The sequence below is a fragment of the Oryctolagus cuniculus genome, chromosome 21 (assembly GCF_964237555.1).
Source record: "Oryctolagus cuniculus chromosome 21, mOryCun1.1, whole genome shotgun sequence".
Lineage (NCBI taxonomy): Eukaryota > Metazoa > Chordata > Mammalia > Lagomorpha > Leporidae > Oryctolagus > Oryctolagus cuniculus.
The window spans coordinates 7030397-7040299 of NC_091452.1; positions in this window are offsets into that span (position 1 = coordinate 7030397).

A 9903-nucleotide genomic window follows, 5' to 3' on the forward strand; every position below is an offset into this window, starting at 1 on the left:
GCTGCAACAGCCGGGATTGGGCCAGGCTGAAGCCAGGAGCCAGGAGCTCCTTCCGGGTCTCCCACGTGGGTCCAGGGGCCCAAGGGCTTGGGCCATCTTCCACTGCTTTTCCAGGCCACAGAAGAGAGCTGATCGGATGTGGAGCAGCCGGGACTTGAACTGGCACCCATATGGGATGCCAGCACTGCAGGCGGTAACTTTACTCCCTACGCCACAGTGCCGGTCCCCTCTGTCACTCTTTTAATGTAAATAAATAAATCTTAAAAAAAAGAAAAGGTTCTCAGTGCTTAGCACACACACCTGCTATATCTGTAAATATAGACTAGTTGTGCTGTGGTAACAAACTGCTCCCAAGACTCAACGGCTGAAAACCACAAAGATGGGGCGGGCACTGTGGCACAGCAGGTTAAGCCGCTGCTTGCGAAGCTGACATCCTGTATCTGAGTGCCAGTCAAGTCCCGGCTGCTCAGCTTCAGATCCAGTTCCTGGCTGGTGGCTCAAGTACATGCACTTCGGCCACCCCCATGGAAGACCAGGATGGAGCTCCTGGCTCCTAGTTCCAGCCTGGCCCAGCCCTTTAGGAAATGAACCAACAGATACAGACTCCTCTCTCTGTGTTCGGCTTTTCAAATACAGCAATAAAACTTAAAAAAAAAACAAACTCTCAATATAATTTTCACAGTCAGCACTGTCCAGTTCTGTCCCCCTACCCCAACTTTGAGCTTTGTCCCTCTGCTGAACTAAAGGAGCACAGCTGTTGTCCTGGGAGCCCCTTAATCACCCTGGGAACTCATCTCATTTCTGTGTCCAGTCTGCCATTTCTTTGTCCTTGCTGTACTTCCTTATTTCCCAGAAGTACATCCTTCAGTAGCCTTTTCAGAAAGTCAGGGGAAGAACTTCTGAGACCTCACACAACTCAAAGTGCTTGCATCTGCTTGCACGCTTGTTTACTGGTTTGGATAAGTAGAGGACATGAACTGGAACTCATTTGTCTTCTGAATTTGAAAGAACTGCTCCGTGGCCGTACTGCTCTTGGGATTCTGATGTTGGATCCTTTCTGTGTGACCTGTTCCCACCCCTCACCCCCTGAGACTTAGAATTTCCTATTTATCATTGATATTCATGAATGGGTCTTTTTAAAATTAAATGAGATTTAGCCCCTGTGAGCTCTTTTTAAAAGTTTTTAAAATTTATTTTTATTTGAAAGCAGAGAGAGAGAGAGAGAATCTTTCCTCTGCTTGTTTACCCCCCAAATGCTGGAAAGAGCCAGGGCTGGGCCAGGCTGAAGGAGCCAAGAACTCCATCCAGGTCTCCCACGTGGGTGGCAGAAACCCAAGAATTTGAGCCACCACCTGCTGCCTCCGAGGGTACACATTAGCAGGAAGCTGGACTCAGAAACAGAGAGATGACTTGAACCCAGGCCCTCCCGGCATTTTACCTGCTGCTCCAGATGCCTGCTCTGTGGGCTCTTCTAACCTGGAAGCTCCTGTCCTTGGTTGAGGGGCGTTTTCTTACACTATCATTTTCTCCCTTTCATCTTTTCTGTTTTGTCTTTCTGGAACGTCTGTTAGTTGTTGGACTTGTTGAATCAACACTCTATTTTTTATTACATTTGCTGATTTTTGTCTTTCTGACCTACTTTTAAGGAAATTTTACTAACATTTTAAATTATACCTCATTCAAAAAATTCCTTGTCTTTCTTATTTCCCAAGTGTTACTTTTTTTTTTTTAATGGAGCACCCTGTTCTGGTTTCATGGATGCAATCTTGTCTCTCACCTCCCCCTCAGAAACACTGCGTTCATCTGAAGTTATCTTCCGCTGGTGGCATTCTGTTTCTTTTTCTATTGGTTCATTCTGAACTCTCTTCAGGTTGGAAGGTTTCCTTTCTGGAATGCAATCCATTGGGAGACTCACAGTGTCAGAGTACGCTATGGACAGCACCATGGCCCCCGACTGGTGCAGCTGCAGGTGGCCCCTGGCTCAGTGACACTGTCTGGCGTCTTTTCTGTGGGTGGGTCCAGCGGCCAGGAAGGGCCTGTGTGGTCTTGCTGCCCGCTCTGCCCACTGCCACTAAGTCTCCCTGCTCTCAGTCTCTGGCAACTCCACCCTGCCTGCTCTCCACACTGCTATCTCCAGTTCTGGAGCTGGGCTGGTTTAATTTCTCCAGAAGCTAAACCTGCAGTGAGCAGCAGGGCCAATGAACCTGCCCAGGATGGGGCGGGAACCTGGAGGTCCTGTGCACAGGCTTCCAGCCACACCTCCCTGCAGCGCCCTGCCTCTGCCCCACCTGCTGCGTCTGACTCCTGCACGTTTCTGGGGTCTTGGGAGGGACCAGCCGGCTCTTCCGCTCCTCCTCGGCTTGCGAAGCTCCTTCATGCTCTCCATCCTCCGTTCCACTTTTGCCTTGTGGTCTGGGGCTGCAGAAAGGGCCTTGGTTCACTAAATGCAGGTTCTCTGCTTCTTTCTTGTTCTCTTGTACTTTGGGGGTAACAGAGAAAAAGTAAGGGGTAAATGTGTTTACCGCAGTAAAAACTAACACCAAAATAAATTTTTTAAAAAATCTGATTTATTTGGCTAACATTTTTTTTTTTTTGACAGGCAGAATGGACAGTGAGTGAGAGAGAAAGAAAGGTCTTCCTTTTCCGTTGGTTCACCCCGCAATGGCCGCTGCGGCGGCGCACTGCGCTGATCCAAAACTAGGAGCCAGGTGCTTCTCCTGGTCTCCCATGGGGTGCAGGGCCCAAGCACTTGGGCCATCCTCCACTGCACTCCCGGGCCACAGCAGAGAGCTGAACTGGAAGAGGGGCAACCGGGACAGAATCCGGCGCCCCGACCAGGACTAGAAACTGGTGTGCCAGTGCCACAGGCAGGGGATTAGCCTATTGAGATGTGGCGCTGGCTTTGGCTAGCATTTTTTAAAGACTTTATTTATTTATTTGAAAGGCAGTTTTATATATATATATATATATATATATAGAGAGAGAGAGAGAGAGAGAGAGAGAGAGAGAGAGAGAAACTCCCATCTGCTGGTTCACAAATCAAATGGCCTCAACAACCTGGGCTGGGCCAAGCCAAAGCCAGGAGCACAGAACTCCATCCGGGTCTCCCATGTAGATGGCAGGGGCCCAAGTATTTGAGCTGTCATCTGCTACTTTCCCAGGCCCATTAGCAGGGGGCTAGATTGTGAGTGGAGTAGCTGGGACTGAACTGGTGCTCCAATAAAAGAGGCCGGCATCAGAGGCAGCAGCTTACCCAGCTGCACAACGCCAGCCCTCTTGGCTAACATTTCATAAAGCATGACTTTTTTTTTTTTAAGATTTATTTTATTTATTTGAAAGGCAGAGAGAGAGATCTTCGAACTGCCAAAGCCAGAAGCCAGGAGCTCCCACGTGGGTGCAGGAGCCCAGGCACTTGGGCTATCTTCTTCTGCCTCTCCCAGGTCCATCAGCAGAAAGCTGGATTGGAAGTGGAGCAGCCAGGACACGAGCTGGCGCCCATATGGGATGCTGGCTTCGCAGGCAGCAGCTTTGTCCACTACACCACAGCACATACCCCAAAGCATGATGTTTTATATAAACATTAGAATGTTTGGGTTTATCAGACTCTCAGAAGATCCGACAAGGCTAGGTCCTTGTGTCCACACAGGAGCTCAGGAGGGACAGCACAGCCCAGCTTCCCAGTCCCAGCCCCTCCCTATCACCCAGGCTGCTTTGCTTATTTACCTCTCTGGCTCCTGCAGGCTCTTGAGTGGGAGATCCCTGCTAAGCCTTCTTATCAGCTGTGTGTCCCTCAGTGGAACAAATTAATGGAAACTTTTCCTCCTTGTTGTGGGAGACAGAGCAGTTCAGGAGAGCGAGGGTTGCAGAAGCGGGGGCGGGGCCTGGGAGCCAGATTGAGGGAGGAGGGAATTGAAGGTGAGAGGGCTCTGGACAAAGCCTTCCCATGGGAGACCTTCACACCTGCTTCACAGGGTGAATGAGCCACTATGAAGGGACTTCAAGAAGCCTGGGGAAAACCGAACTAACAGGTAACTTATTTGGGTGCAAGGAAAGTTTTGAAATCCATGCACACTGCAGGGTGTTCCAGAAGTCTGTGGAAAACGCATGGCTGAAATCTGCATCTTCCTAGCAACCACTGTAGGTCAGCATCTTCATGCACTCATTCGTCTTCCAGACATATTCCATGAAGAAATGTCCAGGCAACCATTTTGCCTTTTTTTTTTTTTTTTTTTTTTTAAGATTTATTTATTGGGGCCGGTGCTGTGGCACAGTGGGTTAACACCCTGGCCTGAAGTGCCGGCATCCCATATGGGCACCAGTTCGAGACCTGGCTGCTCCACTTCCTGTCTGGCTCTCTGCTATGGCCCGGGAAAGCAGTGGAAGATGGCCCAAGTCCTTGGGCCCCTGCACCCACTTGGGAGACCCCGAAGAAGCTCCTGGCTTCGGATCGGCGCAGCTCCGGCTGTTGCAGCCACCTGGGGAGTGGACCAGCAGATGCTGGGTCATCCCAGCATCCTGTGTGGAACCTTTGCAATGAAGAGTACTGCTCTCTGGGGCTGGCGCTGTGGTGTAGTGGGTAAGGCTACCGCCTGCAATGCTGGCATCCCATATGGATACTAGTTCGAGTCCTGGCTACTCCACTTCCGATCCAGCTCTCTGCTGTGGCCTGGGAAAGCAGTAGAAGATGGCCCAAGTCCTTGGGCCCCTGCACCCACGTGGGAGATTCAGAAGAAGCTCCTGGCTCCTGGCTTCAAATCAGCGCAGCTCCAACTGTTGCAGCCAACTGGGAAGTGAGCCAGTGAATGGAGGACCTCTCTCTCTCTCTCTCTGTCTCTCTCTCTGCCTCTCCTCTCTCTGGGTAACTCTGACTTTCAAATAAATAAATAAATCTTAAAAAAAAAAAAAAAAAAAGAGTACTGCTCTCAGCATCCTCAGGGTGCTGGGGTAGTGGGATGTGAGGCCCTGCTTTGTAGTTGAGCCCCTGCCCCGCGTGCCCCCCAAACCTAACAGCTGGAGTCTGTTACGGTTCTCTGCTGGCTCAAGATTCTGTTTCTGCTCTCGTTACCTCTTCTCTCTCTTCCTGAAGCCTCCTGCGTAAAACAAACCATGAAAGGGCAGGGGTGGCCCCGCGGTCTGGCAACCTCCCTTTGAAAATAAACAAGCGCCGAAACTGAAAGGCAGCGGCTCCCTCTGGGGACCACTCGGAGAAGGAGTTCAGGGCCGGTGCATCCGCCGCGCGTGGCTCCCCTGCCCGCCGGCGGCAGGTCGGATGCGGCAGCAGAGCCAAACAGGATCCCAAGATTGCCTCGGCTGTCACCCCTGGCCGCAGTGACCCAGGGGCTTTCCCAGCCAGCACCCAGTCACAGGGGGAGCCCCCAGCCCTGAGCAGTCTGCAGGGCCTTCCTAACACGCCCCGGTCTCAGGGGTCCCCACACAACCCCGAAGGGGGGCCGGTTGCCCCCGGCTTACAGTCAGAGAAACTGAGGCACATGTGGGTGAAGAAACAGGATCTGCCCACAGCTGCTCCGAGGTGTAACCAACGTCGCCATCAAACCCCCCACCGTCAGTGCGCAACCCCACGCGCTGTGACAAGTTCACACGGTTGAGTCATCGGCCCACAGTCCAGTCGGAGAAGATTCGCATCACACACCGCGGTGAGTCCCTGCTTCTGGCTCCTGGCGGCCCAGGCTCGGCTTTCTATCTAGAAACTGCACCTCCTGGCAACGGCAGAATCCTGCAGCGGCAGCAGCCGGTTTCCCACCAGACTCCGAGAGGGGGACAGAAAGCACACCTTCCTCAGGAAGCACCGGATCAAACCTCGGTTTCCACGTCTAAAAAGCAAGTTGGCGCCAGCACTGTGGCATAGGGGCCGGCGCTGTGGCATAGCGGGTCAAGCCGCTGCCTGCAGTGCTGGCATCCCATATGGATGCTGGTTCGAGACCTGGCTGCTCCACTTCCGATCCAGTTCTCTGCTATGGCCTAGGAAAGCAGTGGAAGATGGCCCAAGTCCTTGGGCCCCTGCACCTGTGTGGGAGACCTGGAGGAAGCTCCTGGCCCCTGGCTTCAGATCAGCTCAGCTCCGGCCATTGTGGTCATCTGGGGAGTGACCCAGCGGATGGAAGACCTCTTTCTGCCTCTACCACTCTCTGTAACTGTCTTTCAAATAAATAAAATAAATCTTAAGGTTAAAAAAAAAGAAAACAAGTTTACTTACATATTTTCATTTTATTTGAAACCCAGAGGGGCAGAGAGACTTTGCTGGTTCACTCCTCAAAGGCCCACAACAGCCAGGACTGGGCCAGGCTGAAGCCAGGAGCCAGGGCCTCCATCCAGGTCTCCCACACGGGGGGCAGGAACCCAAGTACTGGAGCCACCACTTGGTGCCTGCCAGCGTGCACGTTAGCAGGAAGCTGGACTCAGGCATGAGCAGAACACAAACAAACCCAGGCACTGTGCAACGCGACGCAGGTGGCCCACGTGGCATCCTGCACTGCTCTTACCCCTTCCCAGGCTGCAACCCAGGGTGGAGTGAGACCACGGAGTCTTCGCAATGGCCTCCTGCCCCCCACAACCTGGGAACACAGAGCAGCAGGAGAACGGATAAGCACCACCCAGGAGCCTCAGCCGCCAGCGTTCTCCAGCAGCGAGAATGGCTCCGAGGGCACGCGACAGCGTCACGCATCCTCACGCACAGTGTTGAGCAGAAGCAGCAAGGCACAAAAGGCACACACTGTGCCTGCGAGTCCGTGAATGTCAAGTTCAAATCTGTCTGCAGGCGAAGGCCAGGGAAGCGGTGATGACAGCCTCCCAGGATCATCCTGTTACTTGGTCGGGTGCTGGTTACACAGGTGTGTTCAGTGGGTGAAGATTCGTTGGGCTGCACCCTTCTGTGTCGATAGAAAAATCCAGAAAAGCCTTGCCTGGTGCCCAGTCGTCATGATGGCGATTCTAACCAGAGTCTTTCGGCAGGGCGGGGGCGGGGACAGGCACTCTCTGTAAAGGGCCGGGTCCTACGTATTTCCCACGTCGGGAGCAGCAGGCCGGGTTCCTGACCCCCAGCACAGTGGAAGACAGGCTGGGCTCAGTTGTGCCTGCCGAGTGATGGACAGGCCCGGTCCCTGCTCGAAGCCACCACTCAGCATTACACGGCGGGCTGGTCTCTGAGACCCGGGGCGCTCGGCTCCCTGCTGGGGCCCCGGGAGAGCATCGCGTGCTCCAGCCCCTAGCCCAGGGGGCCCTGTCTCCTCTTCCGCCCGATTCCCCCCCATCCGGGGGTGGGGGGCTTCTGCTCGGCCCCAGCCAACTCAGCTGTGCATCATGCCAGGCTCCCTCCGGCGTCCATCAACTGGGGAAGAGTAGGGTCCTTGAGAGAGTAAAGTGTAGTTTGGCGGTCAAGGGCGGGGGCCTGCGGGTGGGCAGTTCTCTCCTTCCCCTGTGCCTCGGGCGCTAGAGGCTGGCCCGGGGTGTAGCCGCGCTGAGGATAACCAACGACAACGCTAACATTCAGATTGACCACGGTCACATCCCCTCGCCTAAATCCCCTAAATCCCCGACACGACAACGCGAGTGGGCACGCTTTTCCGCCGTCCCACGTAGCAGGTAAGGGCCCCAGAGCTCAGAGAGGCCAAGGCACATGCTGCGACCACACAGCCCCGGCCTGGCGGCCTTGGTGCTCAGAACCAGGTCCCCGTGACTGAGGCCTTGTCACGTGGAGGCGCCCACTCGGGGGTCAGGAGGCCCTCTGGGTTTGCGGGCACTCCCCACGGTCTAGCACGGCGGGGCGAGGGCTCTCGTTGGGGCGAGGCTCTGAGAGGCTGAGGGGAACGTACCCGAGCCCGCGCGGGCGTCCAAAGGCTAAGCCGCGAAGCTCGGGGACCGCGCTGGCCTCGGGCCTGGCTGGCAGCGAGAGCTCGACCGGAAGCGCGGGCTCACCGTCCAACAACTCCTCCCTGTGCTGGGTCAACTCAGGCAGGTTTCTTCCCGTGTGGAAGCCACAACGGCCCCGCAGCTCCTTCCCAGCGCAGCCGAGGCTCCCGCTGTGGCTTTCCCGCCATTTCCCGCAGAAATCCCAGGGCTGACTCCCATTGGCCCATCTCGAGTCATGTGCCCACCCCTGAACCAATGACAGCAGCGAGGGAGACAGACCGCGCTGGTTGGACGGGCCTGGGGGATGGCGACCCCCAGTGGACGAAGAGGGGAATGTGCCGGGGGCTGTGCCAGAGTTGGTCTGGAGCGAAAAATGCGCTCAGAAAGGGGCCGTCAGGGTCTGCGGTCCATGCTCTGCCCCACCGCGGACCCCCATGGCAGTCGGCTTGGCATCCGCTTGGACCCGAGCTTTCTCCGCCTGCCTTCCCCAGCCCACCTGTTCCCTCCTGGAGAGACTCAGGCCTTCTGCCAAGGGCTGGCCTCCTGTCTGCTTACTGTCCCCCTCCCCTAACCACGCCGCCAGGCTGGCCTTTTCCAATCCATGCTATTCACAGGCAGCACCCGCCCTGGTCCACCAGAGCCACGGCTGGGGTTCCTCCACCAGCCCAGGAGCCGCCCTGACCCCTGCCATCAGGATACACATCCCCTCTGATCCCACACCGTGTCAGGCAGCCTGCTGAGGGCGGCGGGCTCACTTACCTGCCTGGACGGCGTTTCTTTTTTTTTTTTTTTTTTCAGTGAGAGAGAGAAAGGTCTTCCTTTTCCATTGGTTCACCCCCAAAAATGGTCACTATGGCCGGCGCGCTGCGCCAATCTGAAACCAGGAGCTAGGAGCCTCCTCCTGGTCTCCCATGTGGGTGCAGGGCCCAAGCACTTGGGCCATCCTCCACTGCACTCCCTGACCACAGCAGAGAGCTGGCCTGGAGGAGGAGCAACCAGGAGAGAACTGGAGCTCTAACTGGGACTAGAACCCGGTGTGCCGGCGCCACAGGCAGAGGATTAGCCTAGTGAGCCGCGGCGCCGGCCAACGGTCGGGTTTCAACACTGGCTGCCCAGTGCCCAGCACACACACGGTGCTCAATGAAGGAATGAATGAATGCCTACAAAGCTCAGACTTCCAGCTCTTGTGCACAACTCCTTGATGAGGGAGATGGGAAAGCGAGCCAGACAGAGCAAGACAGCAGTGAGAGGCCTGAGACCAGGGGCCTGGGACCAGGCCACACAGAGGAAGGGCAAGCTTCAGAGCCTGGGAGGAGTGGACGTTCACAGGGCAGCGGGGGCCAGGCCACAGCCACGTGGGGACAGAAGGGAGGGCATGAGAGGGTGCCAGCTCCTGCAGTTTGCTTTGTCAAGCAAACAAGGCCTCCGTGATTTGTGTTTCGTTGAGCTGAACTTTCCACTTCAGGAGTTGACTTCGCTGAACACAACCAACGCCGGTACAAACACGGGAGTGTGTTGGAAAGGACTGGGGCGGGAGGGGGGCAAACAAGACCCCAGGGGGAGAGGGCGGTCTCTAGGCGGTCCTCGGGGAGACTCGGCCCTGTCCCCTCTGGGCAGCTAACCCAGGGCCACGGCTGAACTTCAGCTGGAAGACGGACAGAGGGGAGGGAGGCTGGGCCGAGCGCAGAGTCCCGGGAGGCTCTGGCTCCCGGCTAAGATGCCAAGGGAGGGCCCACCGCCCCTGAAGTCGAGGGAGAGGCTAACCCTGTGCTCTCCGGGCCTGGGGTGGCTCAGGTGGGGCTCTGAGCGGCCACACAAGCGAGGCAAGGGACAGTCCCGATCGCTCACCTGCACAAGGCAGCCAACCACACCTGCCCACACAAGGGAGCATCTAGCAGCCCAGCTGGCTACTCCTGCGACCTACCAGCAGCTCACCCCACCCTGTGCGCTCAGGGCCACCCCACCACGCCGCAGAGGCCACGGTAGCCTGTGAGGAACAGCACCCCCCGACCTGGTTTCACTGTCTCTGAGGATGCC